This window comes from Topomyia yanbarensis, chromosome 2 (assembly GCF_030247195.1).
Source record: "Topomyia yanbarensis strain Yona2022 chromosome 2, ASM3024719v1, whole genome shotgun sequence".
In the NCBI taxonomy this organism is placed as follows: domain Eukaryota; kingdom Metazoa; phylum Arthropoda; class Insecta; order Diptera; family Culicidae; genus Topomyia; species Topomyia yanbarensis.
In genome coordinates, this window is record NC_080671.1 from 217251255 (window position 1) to 217266934 (window position 15680).

At 37.7% G+C, this 15680-nt stretch overlaps 1 protein-coding gene across 4 annotated transcripts in view; it reads left to right on the forward strand.

Annotated features, from left to right (window-relative positions):
- LOC131682906 (uncharacterized) overlaps positions 1–15680 on the forward strand; it is an 834740-nt gene that overhangs the window by 77791 nt on the left and 741269 nt on the right. Inside the window, exon 5 of one of the 4 annotated variants that reach the window (XR_009304250.1) lies at positions 4300–4574. The exons of the other annotated variants lie outside the window; for them this stretch is intronic. The gene's annotated coding sequence lies outside the window, so the exon portion shown is untranslated. The remainder of the gene's footprint in view (positions 1–4299; positions 4575–15680) is intronic. 4 annotated transcript variants of the gene reach the window in all.

Consider the following 15680-nt stretch of genomic DNA (forward strand, 5'->3'; position numbering starts at 1 on the left):
TCCATAAGGGTTTTCTCGCAGTAAATACACTTTTCAGTTCCTCCACCGCAAGCGTCATCCTCATGTCCTTCCTCGCATTTGCCGCACCTTTTCTTATTGCCACAATAGGTGGCTGTGTGACCCAGCTGCTTGCAATTGCTGCAGTTCATTACCCGTGGTACAAACAGTCGAACAGGTAGTCGAACCTTATCCAGGAGGACATAGTTGGGGAGGGAAGACCCGGAGAAAGTCACCCGAAGCGAGTCTGACAATGAATAAGTTGTCTTATTATTCTCAGTTTTTGCACAATTGCTTGCATTCCAGAATCTTCACATGTTGAAGTGAGGGGTCCTTAAGCAACCAACTCCGTACTTCAACACGTCTTCGCACTTCAAACCCGGTTCGGCGACGACCCCGTCGATCTCCACTGCTAAACAAGGTATATACACTTTAAAGCACGCTCGCTGCGAGCAATCTGGTTTGCCTGGTCGAGGTCATTCACTAATATGCGTATCTTATTAGCTCCTTTTTTTACAATGGAGAAGACCTTTACGTCCTAGCCCAGTACACGTGCTATTGGTAGGGTCCAATCTACCACACGGGGTGCACTGGGAGCGTGTCGGACTCGAATGGTGACGCTGCCATTAATACCGACTAAACTCCATTGGGCTCCGCCATCATTCCTCCCAGGAACTACCTCTCGGTATTACTTCTGGAGGGATGGTTGTACTAAATGTACTCATTCACTCTCACTCACGCGTTCATACATCCTCTATGAGGCTTACTTGGGTGCTCTCTCAATCGCACTTTGATTCACTCTCAAACACTCCCACATGAGGCTGACTTTTGTGCTCACCTTTTTCGTTCCTTGCGAGGCTGACTTGTGTGCTCACCTTACTCATTCCTTGCTAGGCTTACTTTTGTGCTCGCCCCACCCATACCATGTGAGGCTGACTTGGGTGCTCACCCTATCACCTGATTCACTCTCGATCGTGCCACTCTATTGTACCTCTGTCACTCCCCCTGGCATCCCATGTGGGACATTTTTCTTAGGCCCCACTTCTGACATACCATGCGAGGCTGACTTCTGTGCTCACCTTTTTCATTCCTTGCTAGGCTGACTTTTGTGCTAGCCTCTACCATACCATGTGAGGCTGACTTTTGTGCTCACCCTTAACATGCCGTGTGAGACTGACTTGGATGCTCACCCTTTCACTCCTCTGCCACGCCATGAGGCATCGATAGCTAAGTCCCAACATACTACGCTACGACCCTCTCGTCTTGGCATGAGGCAGTCCACTTATACGCCTATACACTCACTCCTCTGTCTTGCTTCAGGGTGGCTGGGTTTAACCCTTACGCGGTGCCACTCGCTGCGCCAAACCTGCCTCGGCATGAACAGACCATTCACTCCCTTTTTTGCGCTTGGCCTTTTTCGCTCCAGCTAACCAATCACTAGTTAGCCGTGCCCGTCGTCTGTTGCTCGGTTCGCCAGATTACCTGTAGCCTACAGGCAATCTGGATGGTAGCAGCCGAGACTGCGTTCCACTTCTCCACCGATTGACACATCCGCTGAATAAGAGTATCAGGGGTTGTGTCTCAGCCACAGACGTCCAGCATTGCTCTTCTTTCGACGTCGAACCGATGACATACGAACAGTAGGGCATTGCAAAAAAAATTTTTTTTTGAATTCTCAAAGGCCCCCCCTCTCATATTGTGACAAATGTCAAAGTACGGTCAGATGCCAAATTTCACATCATTTGGACAATTTTAGACCCCCGCCCACTTCGCTTGAAATTTTTTGAAATTGGTACTATTGGAAAATATGGAGGAAAAATACATTAAATGCTATAACTTTTGAAGTAGCAATCAGAAAATTACAATTTATACCTCTTTTGAAAGGAAATAATCTTAGTATTTGAATGCAGATAGTTTTGTTTCTAGGAAAATACGGGAAAGTGGGGTACTGGGTCATTTTGGACCCAACATCCCATATTTTTAATGATTTTTCTGCTCCGTGATGCAAATTATACATATTTTGTAGTTTTACTAATGTGAAAAAATCTCAGAAATCGATCGGAGCCCTTTTGACCTTAGTCAGAATACGAGAAGTTGGGGTTATAGGGCTTTTCGTCATTCATATTAAATTTTATCATTTTCTCATGCATATAACTCTATAATTCTTCAATCGATTTTCACAAAATGTAACTTGTTGAACGTGTAAAATTCTGAGGAATAAAACAAATATAAAAACGTTAAAGGTAAAATTCAGAAACATCAAACTTTTTGATACTTACTTCACAAATCTCATTTTTTTCATTATTTGTCCTAATACCTCAACTTCCCCTATTTTTCCAGGAATGAAACTTTTCTCATGTGATCCCTAAGCATATTTTACACTAAAAGTAGTACATTAAATAAGTATTTTGTTGTTAAATGGAGTTAATATGTGCGATTTTATGATAAAAATGTGAAATCGACACTATATGTCAGATAATTTGATGTTTCTGAATTTTACTGGTAACGAATCTATTTTTGTTATAATCCTAAGGATTTTCCACGTTCAACAAGGTATAGTTTATGAAAATTGAGTGAAGAATAATAGAGATATATTCACGAGAAAATGACGAAGTTTAATATGAATGACAAAAGGCCATATAACCCCAACTTCTCATATTCGGACAAAGGCCAAAAAGGCTCCGATCGATTTTTGAGATTTTTTCACATTAGAAAAACTACAAAATATGTATGATTTGCACCACGGAGCAGAAAAATTATTAAAAATAAGGGATTTTGGGGCCAAAATGACTCAGTACCCCACTTTCCCGTATTTTTCTAAAAACAAAGATACCTCCACTCAAATACTAAGATTATTTTCTTCCAAAAGAGGTGTAAATTGTAATTTTCTGATTGCTACTTCAAAAGTTATAGCATTTAATGTATTTTTCCTCCATATTTTCCCATAGTACCAATTTCAAAAAATTTCAAGCGAAGTGGGCGGGGGTCTAAAATTGTCCAAATGATGTGAAATTTGGCATCTGAGCTTACTTTGACATTTGTCACAATATGAGAGGGGGGGCCTTCGAGAATTCAAAAAAAAGTTTTTTTTGCAATGCCCTAACGAACAGTATGTGTTCGGCAGTTTCATCTACACCTGGGCAGTCCGGGCAGACTGGGACCTCCGCGTGCCCGAACCTGTGGAGGTACTGTCGGAAATAGCCATGGCCTGACAGGAATTGTGGCCTGGCAGTAACCTACGTCTACTGGCGCACACCTTTGACCTGTTGGACATCATTCTCGATAGAGCCGCAACAGCAGTCGACGCTCTCTTGCATGTATAGTCGACATGGCTGCCGAAGGTCAGCTTGTCGTCTATAATGACTCCGAGAGACTTCAGACTTCGCTGTGAAGTGATCGCGACTTCTCCCACATGGATAACTGCATGTTGTGCCGACTTGCGGTTGTTGACGATAACTACCTACGTCTTATGATGAGCAAGCTCCAGGCCTCTCGTGCTCATCCATTCCTTCACCGTGCTGATCGCGTATCTTATTAGCTCTAACACGTGTTATCTGAGCTACGGCCGGGTAGTTAGCAGTCAGCTCCCGTGAGATTTCTAAAATATTAAGCGATTTCGTGATGGGCCGGAAATGGACCACCCAGGGTCCATTTGAACTGGGTGGGTATGTTTCAATACGAGGAGGACTGGGGGAATCAGGGGATGGAGTAATTTCGGGTTTATCCGGTAAATCCATGGGAATATCATTCCCATCCAATGTTACTTCGCCCTCGGCCATTTAGGCACGAGGATAGCACGTGGTGTAAACGAGTGATGAAACTTATATTCAGGGTAAAGGGATCTAAGAAGTAGCGACCGATTGGGGGAAAGGGAAATGAAAAAAAGATACTTAGCCTATATAGCGGCTTATCCGGTTATTCAACTATTCACTTCACCAACCTAGGCATCGGCGAACAAAGCCTGCCTCAAACAATGATTGACCTTCACAATGTATATATATATATATATATATATATATATATATATATATATATATATATATATATATATATATATATATATATATATATATATATATATATATATATATATATATATATATATATATATATATATATATATATATATATATATATATATATATATATATATATATATATATATATATATATATATATATATATATATATATATATATATATATATATATATATATATATATATATATATATATATATATATATATATATATATAATGAAACAATTAGTCAGCTTCAACTGAGGTTTGCCAACTCTTCCAGCCGCGCGCTATTTACATCGGATCACCCCAGCGGTAGCAGTGATCAAATGCAGCACTCATCGCAGCGCATTGTCAACATGCATGATTGCTACTCCTGTTCTTTACGGCCTGACGTTCGACGGGAGAATGAAGTCGCTCGAGAAATGATATTTTTAATTAGTCGAGGATGACGTCATTCATAGAAGCGTTGTGTGCTGGGTGCTCAAATCTGTCGTACGAGACGCTATAGGCACGATGTTATTTGTCTGGCAAAAAAGCAACAACTGATTCAAACAGGTACACGGCACATTTATTTATAACTTTTCGTGTTCGTTTGAATCATTAAGCTGCTCCCTATTGACGGCGCTGCCGGGGATAGATTGACTGATGTATGGGAGTTTTCACGTTTTCGAAATCTGTTCATTTTTGCTTGTTTTTCAATAGTGTACTATTGAAATAAAAAAAACACTATAGTAATAAAACATAATTTCAGTTAATTCCGAATTGTTTGGTGATAACCAGACGGAAATCCGTTCATAAATAACAAAGTTATTAGCGTTCAAAATAGTAACGCAAAAACTTGACATCGTTTGATTTTAGCTTTTATAATGACACCCTGCCCCAGAAAGTGCAGTAAGACATTTTATGTCAAAACAAGAGTACGAAATCTCCGGCAAGAGTTGATAATCATTCGTCCAACAGTGGGTTTAAAAATCGTCCAAACATACCCTTCGTCCCTCCAACAACAACAATACTCCTCCCCACCGAAGTCCACCGAATCGAAGTTTTTCGAAAAAACAACTCAGCATCCCTTCCTATTCCAGTTGATAGTAATATACCTGCTAGCTCAGGAAACAACTCTGGGCGAAGGCAATCTTCAGCGCAAGACAAACTGGTTGACTCTCATCGACCCCCGGGGATGCATACGTGCTATAATTGTGGTAAACTAAATCATCAGCACGAATAATGCCCAGAACCGAAGCGAGTTTCTTGTTTAATTTGTGGATTCAAGGGCTTCGAAACCACAAACTGTTCCTATTGTCGAAAAAACGGCATCCAGACGGACCAAAGTCGCGGATCGTCCATGCAAACTCATCGCGTTTATACTTCAGTGAGCATGCTGATTCTGAACGATGGGAAGTAGCTACGGATAATATGTATGCTCTTCCATTAAAAGTAAATCAGATTACACTATTAGGTAAAGACGATAATCGGCCCTACATCCAACTGAACATTTACGGTATACCCACTATGGCTTTGCTGGACAGTCAGTGGTAGCCAATCAGCAATGATATATGCAACTATTTTAAATAAAATTAAGGTTAACCTACATCTATCTATCTATCTATATTCTATATATTATATATTTATATTTATTTTTTTATTTTATATATATATATATATATATATATATATATATATATATATATATATATATATATATATATATATATATATATATATATATATATATATATATATATATATATATATATATATATATATATATATATATATATATATATATAAGTCATTGTTTGTATGTATATGATTTATAGACTCCCAAACGGCTTGACCGATTCCCGTAAAAATTTATGCAATGTAGGCATTTGTTATGGAGTGTGTTTGTGTGCTATTGGTTGGGGATTATCTGTCCGCCAGATGGCGCTTCGGAACAAATTGTGTTTTCCTCCTATTTCGTTGAAAGTCACAGCAACGCGCGATGGGTATTAGCTAGTTGATAATATTAATACGTAAACCGTAAACCGGGGTGACATTGACCACTTTTCGAAGTAATCATTACATATTTTTTAGACGCAACGCATTTTTTTCAAGTTTAATATTTTTAAACAATGTACTGATGTATAGAGAATATGATTGGATGGTTTTACCTAAAATTGTCCGCTTAAAGCTAGGACTGCTCCCTTATTCATGTCAGCACCTCTATTCATCTCATTTCCTGATTACTCAACTTTAAACATTTATTACACAACACGACTTTATAGAATCAACTTTTTCAAAAACGAAAAAAAAAAAATCTGTCGAGCTTAACCTATATTTTACCATTTATCACTTTCATAAAATAGGTACAGCGAACTTATAATAATTTGAAAAGAAAACACTAATTATTTTTTTCCGATTTCTTACCTTGAAATTAGCGATGAGACAATTTTCTTCATCGCTACTAGCTAAATCTTCGCTATACACACCGATATATTTCACTTAATTGCACAACAATTCGATTTTTACTCACTTCTACTGTTCCACAGGACGATTCTTCTATAATTGGTAATAAAACACTCACTTCAGAAATTTAAAATAGTTTCTTTATGGCATGAAAACTATGATATGAATTTCTTCTAAATTTTTTATTTGATTTTTCCTAGATTCATCTCAAAATACTAATTACACACACTATAAAGCACGAACAATGTTGCCGAAGCGATTCATGCTATTGTTGCTTTCCGACAAATATTTCGAACAGCATGTCGATAATTGACATAGTAATATGAATGCCAATTTAAATTAATCATAACGACTAATTTTATAAAGAATTTTGATTGGTAACTTTAACTTATTAAGCCAAATTTATGAAATGTTTCATGAAATGGAAATCTATTACAATGTTGATCGTTTTCCATGTTGGTTTGTTTGGCCGCACTGATTTCGGCCGGTTTACGTTCTCCCAGTCTGTTTTATTAAGATTTCTGACAGCTCATTTACAACCACAGATGCAAAGTCAAACCAAAGGAGTTTGGTTTGTTTGCCTCACGAAATATCTAACCTCAATCGGTTTTTGCAGTGCATTTTTTTTGTTTTCCTCACGAAATAATTTGGCACCGTTTCTTTTTTAACGGGAGTAGAAAGGTCAATTGTGGTCTGATGAAGGTCTTCTGTTGGTCAACCGTTCCAATATGAGACCCGTGTAGGACGGTTTTCAAGCACTTGTTTGTGATTTCTCAGTGGGTGGCATTGGGCGTTTCCCCGTGCAATGATATTCATAAAAGGGCCTATGATAGAAAGTTTTAAATTGCAAGTCGCAATTTTAAACTTTCTAGCAAATGAAAACGATAGCTTAGGGAAATGTGATAGTGCGCTGTTATGTTTTCTAGGATTTAAGTCAGAGCAAGCTGCTTTCTTTGTTTACGTAATTTACAGAGTATATGTAAGGAGAGTGACGGCAACTATGAAATAAGGAACAATGATTATCCGACAGTGTCAATTTAATCTAACAAACGACTTCTCTAATCCATCTATTATTGGGTATTGTTCCGTGTATGATAGTTGTCATTCACTTTACACACATATACACACACACTCATAAAATCAAAGTTTCGTAGTTAGCGATTTATTATTGTGCGTCGAAAGCTTGATTAATTGATATGATTAATTGACCAAGATAATGGACTAAGATTAATAATCGATTAAATAGTAAATCCTAGTTTTCCAACCAAAAAAGGTCGCTGGATCTATTGGGATATTTTGGAGCACTTGTCATTTATTGGTCGGCGATTTTCATATTCAGCGTTATTACAAACATGTAGGAATATGGAAAGAAAATATGTGCGTACTAGAGATGGGCGAATGAATCACGAATCGATTAAAAAATCGATTCTTCAATAAGAATGAATGAACCGTGATTCTTTTTTTTTTTAAACTGCGATTAACTGCAAAAGTAGCTAATTATTATGAGCCCAATGAGATCCAACAAGACCCGAATGAGTCGATTTGACAATTTGCCAAGATTATGTATTTTTAGAGTGAATGAAACAAAATGAATGACAAACATTGAACACTATTTGTTTTCACGAAATAAAACATCAACCAAACAGCTGTTATATCCAACATCATGGTAAAATGTGTGTTTCAATCAACCCAAGGTGAAGCAAAGCCCTCTCATGGTTTCTAAATTGGCACAACTATTGCTAGATGGAGCATTTGAATAGATTTAAAAAAAATCGCGCCTATATGGGAAGTCTCGTCAAATCCAACCGTTGCAGTTATATTGGAGATTGTCAAATAATAGCAGAACCTCCTCTCACACTCACATATGATCCAACTGTTTGATGGAAGAAAAGAAAATTAGTTTACCCTACTCTTTTCGAAATTATGCTGAAATGCCTATACGTGCCTTCGTCAACATTCTCTCTAATAGTATTTGAGAAACATAAAACATAAGAGTCGATTTTAGTGAGTGAATCGGAAACGGTTCACTCACCAAACTGAATCGGTTTGCCCATCTCTAGTACGTACTGTACCATTAATCTTGAAAACACCAACAAATGAATGAAACAGCAAGATATATCTAGTGCATAATGATTGTTTTGATTTGATTTCTACTGCATGGAGGGTTACTATACTTGTAATTAGAAGAAGGATGATGAAAAAAGGAATAATTATCTAGGTAATGTATACGTAAATTATATTTTTAAAACACTGCGAATATGTCTTCATCGTTGTTAGCATTTTGAAAGGACTCCTTTTTAGACAGAAATTAATGCGAATTGAAATGATTCAATACCTAATACAGTGCGAAATCACTTACACTACTCGCATATCCCTTGTATTTAAACGCCTGGTTTGAGATCCTGCAGAAGTAGCCGCTAAAATCCAGCTTTCGAGTAAATTCACAAATATCTGCATTTCATGATGGATGTCACTTTATTTGGCTTTCATTAGAGTACACCAGTTTTATGACGAATTAATGATAAACAATTAGGCATAAAAGCCGGCTGTCAAATTTCACCTTAAGGGAAAATCGCTTTTGGCCAAGCGCAGCTTAGTTAACCTTTCAATTATATTTACTGTATATAAGCAAATAATTATATTTACAACAATTGTTGAACATTGTGGTTTTTAGTGTTTCCATAGCTTTTGACGCAGAGTTCTTACAGAAAATATATTTTTATTCCTATTCAAGTTCGTCGGTAATTTCTCAATTTTGGCAGTTGACTTTAAGTTCTAATCTTAAATCAGTTGATAACTATTTTTCAAATTTAAATTCATTGAATGAAAATTGATCATATTTAGTTGCATTAATTTTCAATACTCAGTTACGCAACTGAAAACGTCAGAAGAACAAACTGCCTATTCATTCAATACAGGTTTCCATTCATCTTCGATTATTGAATACTTTACGCTGACGTCACAAATGAACTGAGTGTTCATTTTTGACAGTTCGCTTGTACTGTTTACATGAACTTAGAAAAATCCTTTACGATTTTCTTCGAGCGAATCTAGTCGTCCACAAATTTTTCTAAGTCCATGTAAACAGTACAAGTGAACTTCTAAGAAAAGTGATGTTAACTGGGTCAGTAAAGAACCTAATTGCACGAAGCGAACGTCCAGCAACGAATCAAATGCATCAAAGTAGGCTCTGGTACAATGTAAGCGATGATAACTATTACTTTATATGCTTTACCAACACTTGAAAACATTTACCTAGATAATTAGTGTAATGAATATTACGGTACGATATTAAACCACTGAGATTAGGTTCACTTTTAACCGTCAAAAAGGGCTTCGATTATTTTTAACTCTACTCCTACGGATCAGGGGTTCTATTCAGGGCTTTGTTATTATCGTATTTGATGAATAAAAACGGCCTTCCTTTATTCAAAGGCCAATGATGTGATAAAATACTTTGGAGGAAAATTACAGATAAACCATCACGTTCATAGCACAAATTTCTCAAACGAGAAATTATGTCTACAGATTTTACCACTACTGATGTGATCTGTACTGTATCTTCGAGAATATAATTCCCTAGCAGCTGGACAGTTCGCTTAATGATCATTTTAAAGAGTTGAAATTATTTTGTTAAAGAGACGACAAGACAAGATTTTAATTTTAAATTTAATTTCTATTGATCTCGTAACTGACGAACAATAACGCCATCGCGAACCATGCGTGAAGTGAATGTCAAGAATGTCAAAACGACGGATCAGCGTCTGGTTTATTAATAACTTTGGATCTTCATCTAGAAAATTACAAGATTTCTCCACTCAGCGGAACTGAATACTCTATTAGGCCCTTTCAAAAATTATTCTGATGATTTTTACATGTGTGTTAGTATTTCAGTCCACCGCATTGAATTTAGTCGGAATATAACTGGCTGGTTTCTGTCAGAAACCCTACTCAAATGACACAACCGATCCCTACTCGGAATCGGTCGTTTCATTTGAGTTGGAATTTCGACGAAAGTCATTTGAATATTCAATTCAAATTCCAGATGAGTTCGACAGGGAGGTTTTTATTCTTTTTTTAACCTTCATTAATTGAGCCGAATTTGGGAACTGTAAGACGAACTCTTAGGAGTATTGAGATGAAATCAGGGGGACGATAGTTACAACTTTAGAAAATTTTTTTAATGAAATTGTTGTCAAAGTTTTAATTTTTAAGCTTTTTTGAAGTAGAATACTTTTAACGTTTCAATATGGGGTCCCGTTTCAAAAATTTCAGTTGAGAAATTTTCCCAGGTTTGAAATGCGAATATCTTCCGTTCTACTGGACGAAATCGCAATATTTTTGCACTATCTGATCGGAAATTTGTGCACGTATTTCGTATTAAATTTCGGAATTACTGCGACTACTATAAATAAACCGAAAAAGGATTTTCATAAAATCCTTCGAAAACAGCGAAGAAAATGCGCAATTTGCCAGCATATCCCACGCAGAGTCGTCAAAAAGGAGCATGTAAGCGTTTCATTACATACGGGAATGTTATATATACAGGTCACGCGAGCTTGTTTTCTATCAGTGGGTCCTCGCTTACCACACGAGCAACATGCTCGTCCGGACGGTACAATGAGCGGTATCATGTTTGCGTTCCCGTACCAAGCGTCATCGCAAGGTTCTTCGTGATAAAATCTAGGGAATCACCAAATCCGCAATTTGGCGTCTGGCTCGTCGTGGTGGTGTAAAATGCATCTCCGATTTAATCTACGAATGCTGATGGTGTACAGGAAAATGTCACCCGAGATGCCGTGACCTACACTGAACACGCCAAGTGCAAAACCGCAATGAATGTCGTCTATACTCTGAAACGGCAGGGACGCATTTTGTATGGATTTGGAAGTTGAAAAGGTAGAACTCACTTGTATCATTATAAAAAAGGCCCTTTTCAGGGCCACCAAAATCATTTCAAAGAATAAGTTTGCATTTTCTGTTTCATGGACTGTTTCTTCCTGGAGAGCAATTTGGGTTAAATCCTAAATTATGATTTATTTCAGTACGCAAATTGCAAATATGGTCAGAAAGAAACTGGAGTGAAGTGGAAAACATTTTTACTAGGCGCATTCAAAAAAGGTTTCAATTCTCAAATATTTTACCAAAGTGCCGCCTCTCTTTACCCTGAGTGTTCGATAATCTCCGTATTAGAAACACAATTTCAATTTTGTTCTTTATCAAAAATATGTGGTCGACCAACGAAAGGGTGGAGCTACGAAGAACACATATTGAGGACAACACAAAAAAGGACGAGCTTACATTGTGCTGTAGTCAGGTATAAAAACTCAGCATGCTGTTGCTCACGCTCAGTCCGTTTCCAGCATCAGCATGCAGCAGTTCGTTTGCAGCATCTCCCGCAAAATTCAAGCCGCCGTCCGTTTGCTGCTGTCAGAAGAGTTGGCAAAGCACGCCGTCTTCGATGGCACCAAAACTGTTACCATATACACCAGCTCCAAGTAAATTTCGAACACTGCCCAAACAAAAGGCCCTTTTCAGGACCATCAATTTATCGACAAAGAATGAAATTGAAGTTTTGTTATTACAAGCATCAGAAAGTGCTTGTCAAGAGCGTTGGATGGTAAGTGAGCCACTTGTGAACGATACCGTCGCTTTCAAGTAGAATGGCACAAAATCAAAAGTTATTTGTGATTTAATGATTCAATTTACAAAAATCGAACGTTTTCTAACGTTTCGATATAGGTGTTCCGTTTCAAAATTTTCGGCCAGAATGCTGCCTGTTTTTTCAAACGTGAAAATCTGCTGTTGTATTGAATGAAAACCTTCGATTTTTGTGCTGATTGGAAATAGTTGTGACTAATTCTGTAGAATGTACAATCACTGAAAATAACGGATTTTGTGAAAGCAGTGGTTGGTCCGTACAATTCGATTCCAAGCAAGCCAGACTAGTTTTCGTTGGAAGGCCCACCTCTGACAATAGAAGTAAACTATTTTATTTTGAATTCAACTACAACTTCCTTGAAAACAGCACAGCTAAAAAACTTTTGGGAAAAACGCGCAAACCTAAACTTTCCACTATAATGGAAACTGCCTGTGCCCCGCCGCACAGCATCATCAAGATTAATAGTAATTCAAACCGGGAGGAAAGAGGTTGTAAGGCAATGGAAAACGAAAATTTCATTTATATCTTACTGGAATATAATTGGCTGGTCCTGAAAAGAACTTGTTGGTTTGTGGTTTATTTTGGGTCACAATTTAGGCCTGCTCGATTGCTGATAGCTGTGAATTTCTCGCAGGGCGACAGTTTCTGTTCAGTAGTAATGAGGCTTCCTAACGCCAACCGTGACTGGGGCACTTTCACACGGCCTTCGTTGCCTACTGCTTGCGGGGAGGCTTTCCTCCGATGGACTTACGAGCGGTATGTTTGGTACGGGCCATTTATCCACAAAGAATCGAATTGAAATTTTGTTTATTACAAGCAACCGAAAGTAGCTTGCCAAGAGCGTTCGATGGCAAGTGAGCTACTTGTGAACAATATCGTAGATTTCACGTAGTATGACACAAAATAAAAAGTTATCATTTGTGTGTTTGTTTACAGTTTCGTGTTTACTAGGCGCATTCAAAAAAGGTTTCAATTCTCAAACATTTTACCAAATTGCCGTATTACATTACTCTCTTTACCCTGAGTGTTCGATAATCTCCGTATTGGAAACACAATTTCAATTTTGTTCTTTATCAAAAATATGTGGTCGACCAACGAAAGGGTGGAGCTACGAAGAACACATATTGAGGACAACACAAAAAAGGACGAGCTTACATTGTGCTGTAATCAGGTATAAAAACTCAGCATGCTGTTGCTCACGCTCAGTTCGTTTCCAGCATCAGCATGCAGCAGTTCGTTTGCAGCATCTCCCGCAAAATTCAAACCGCCGCACAGTGGCGGCTCTTCAAACAAAAGTCGGACAAAACCTCAAATGTTACCTAATTTGGCTAAAAATCACAATTTAAGCTAATTTTGAGGTGCTCAGCTTATTTTTGATGTCAAAAGTCGTAAAATATTAAATGCATTTTTCCATACAGTGTCATTGAACCTTTCTTATAACTATGATCCCGTTTTCATGATAGATTTTCCGTTACTGTTCACCAATGTCAACAATATCATAAAAATGAAAACTACTTAAAAACCATTGAATAACGTGTTGGTTTACTGTAGATTGTCTAACTATTTTACACAAAACACCATGCGTCTCCATATCAGCAACAAAGCATCAAAATCACCATAAACCTTTTTGCGCACCTAGGCGCAGAACGAGACCATGATTTTCGAAAAGTAGAGGTAATTTCACATAGAATGTATACTATGTGACCGTTCCGAAATGATTCCGAAAATTGTACAGAATACATTAGTGAAAAAAGTATTTTTGATCTGACCACCTTAAACGTATTTAAACTAAAAAGTCATAATTCCAAGCAAATTTACCAAATGTGTTTTACTCACTAACCAAGTTCTTTCGTTTCTCTGCACAATGAAACTAGTCGTGTTAAAATCGGACCAAAATCAAAAGAGCAACATGCATTTGAAGTGAACAGAGTAATGGTGGTTTCGGAAATGAAAATCATTAAAAAATCCGGACTTTGGTACGTTCAAACTCGTGTTAAAAATCGTGTTCTTATCCAATGATCATAAAATTTTGAATATACATCATTCAATACATGAGAAATTTATGAAAAATATAAAATATTAATATTTCAAAAATAAATTTTTGAGGTTTTGGCCAGCCTCCGGCCACTGTGCGCCGTCCGTTTGCTGCTGTCAGAAGAGTTGGCCAAGCACGCCGTCTTCGATGGCACCGAAACTGTTACCATATACACCAGCTCCAAGTAAATTTCGAACACTGCCCAAACAAAAGGCCCTTTTCAGGGCCATCAATTTATCGACAAAGAATGAAATTGAAGTTTTGTTATTACAAGCATCAGAAAGTGCTTGTCGAGAGCGTTGGATGGTAAGTGAGCCATTTATGAACGATACCGTCGCTTTCACGTAGAATGGCACAAAATAAAAAAGTTATTTGTGTGATTTGTAGACAGGTTAGTGTAATGATTCAATTTACAAAAATCGAACGTTTTCTAATATTTCGATATAGGTGCTCCGTTTCAAAATTTTCGGCCAGAATGTTGCCTGTTTTTTCTAAAAGTGAAAATCTGCTATTGTACTGAATGAAAACCTTCGATTTTTGCGCTGATTGGAAATAGTTGTGACTAGTTGTGTAGAATGTTCAATTACTGAAAATAACAGATTTTGTGAAAGCAGTGGTTGGTTCATACAATTCGATTCCAAGCGAGCCAGACTAGTTTTCGTTGGAAGGTCCATCTCTGACAATAGAAATAAATCATTTTATTTTGAATTCAACTACAACTTCCTTGAAAACGCACAGCCAAAAAAATTTCCACTATAATCAAAACTAGCGCCCCCGCCGCACAGCATCATCAAGATTGATAGTAATTCAAGCCGAGAGGAAAGAGGTTGTAAGGCAATGGAAAATTTCATGTATAATAATAATACTTTATAATTGGCTGGTCCTGAAAACAACTTGTTGGTTTGTGGTTTATTTTGGGTCACAATTTAGGCCCGCTCGTTTTCTGATAGCTGTGAATTTTTCGCAGGGCGACAGTTTCTGTTCGGTAGCGATGAGGCTTCTTAACGCCAACCGTGACTGGGGCACTTTTACGCGGCCTTCGTTGCCAACCAGCTCCCTGTCAAGGACGACGTCTCTGTACAGCCAGCATCACTGCCATGAAAGGCAAAACATTGATTTTGAACCGAATGATTAGAAGCTGTATTTAGTTACAAAATGTCGATTTTCTGAATGATATGATATTAAATCATCCCACAAGATGCAAAACGTCGTGTGGAATGCTTGAATATCGAGCATAGTGCCGAACATAATTCTTTGTTTGGGGCTTTATAGCTATAACGCCCCATATATGTCGGTCGCTTTCAAACTCCATATGATGGTATAGGGTTGCCAGGGGCTGTTGCCAACTGCTTGCGGGGAGCCTTTCCTCCGGTGGACTTACGAGCGGTCTGTTTGGTACAGGCCATGTAGCGAAAAATGCTGATCTGCTACTTCTCTGATGCTGGTAGTAGGACGACGGTTAAACGCTCGTTTGCGTGCCTTCATTCATAAAAGTTCATCAATATTTTCAAAGAATGTT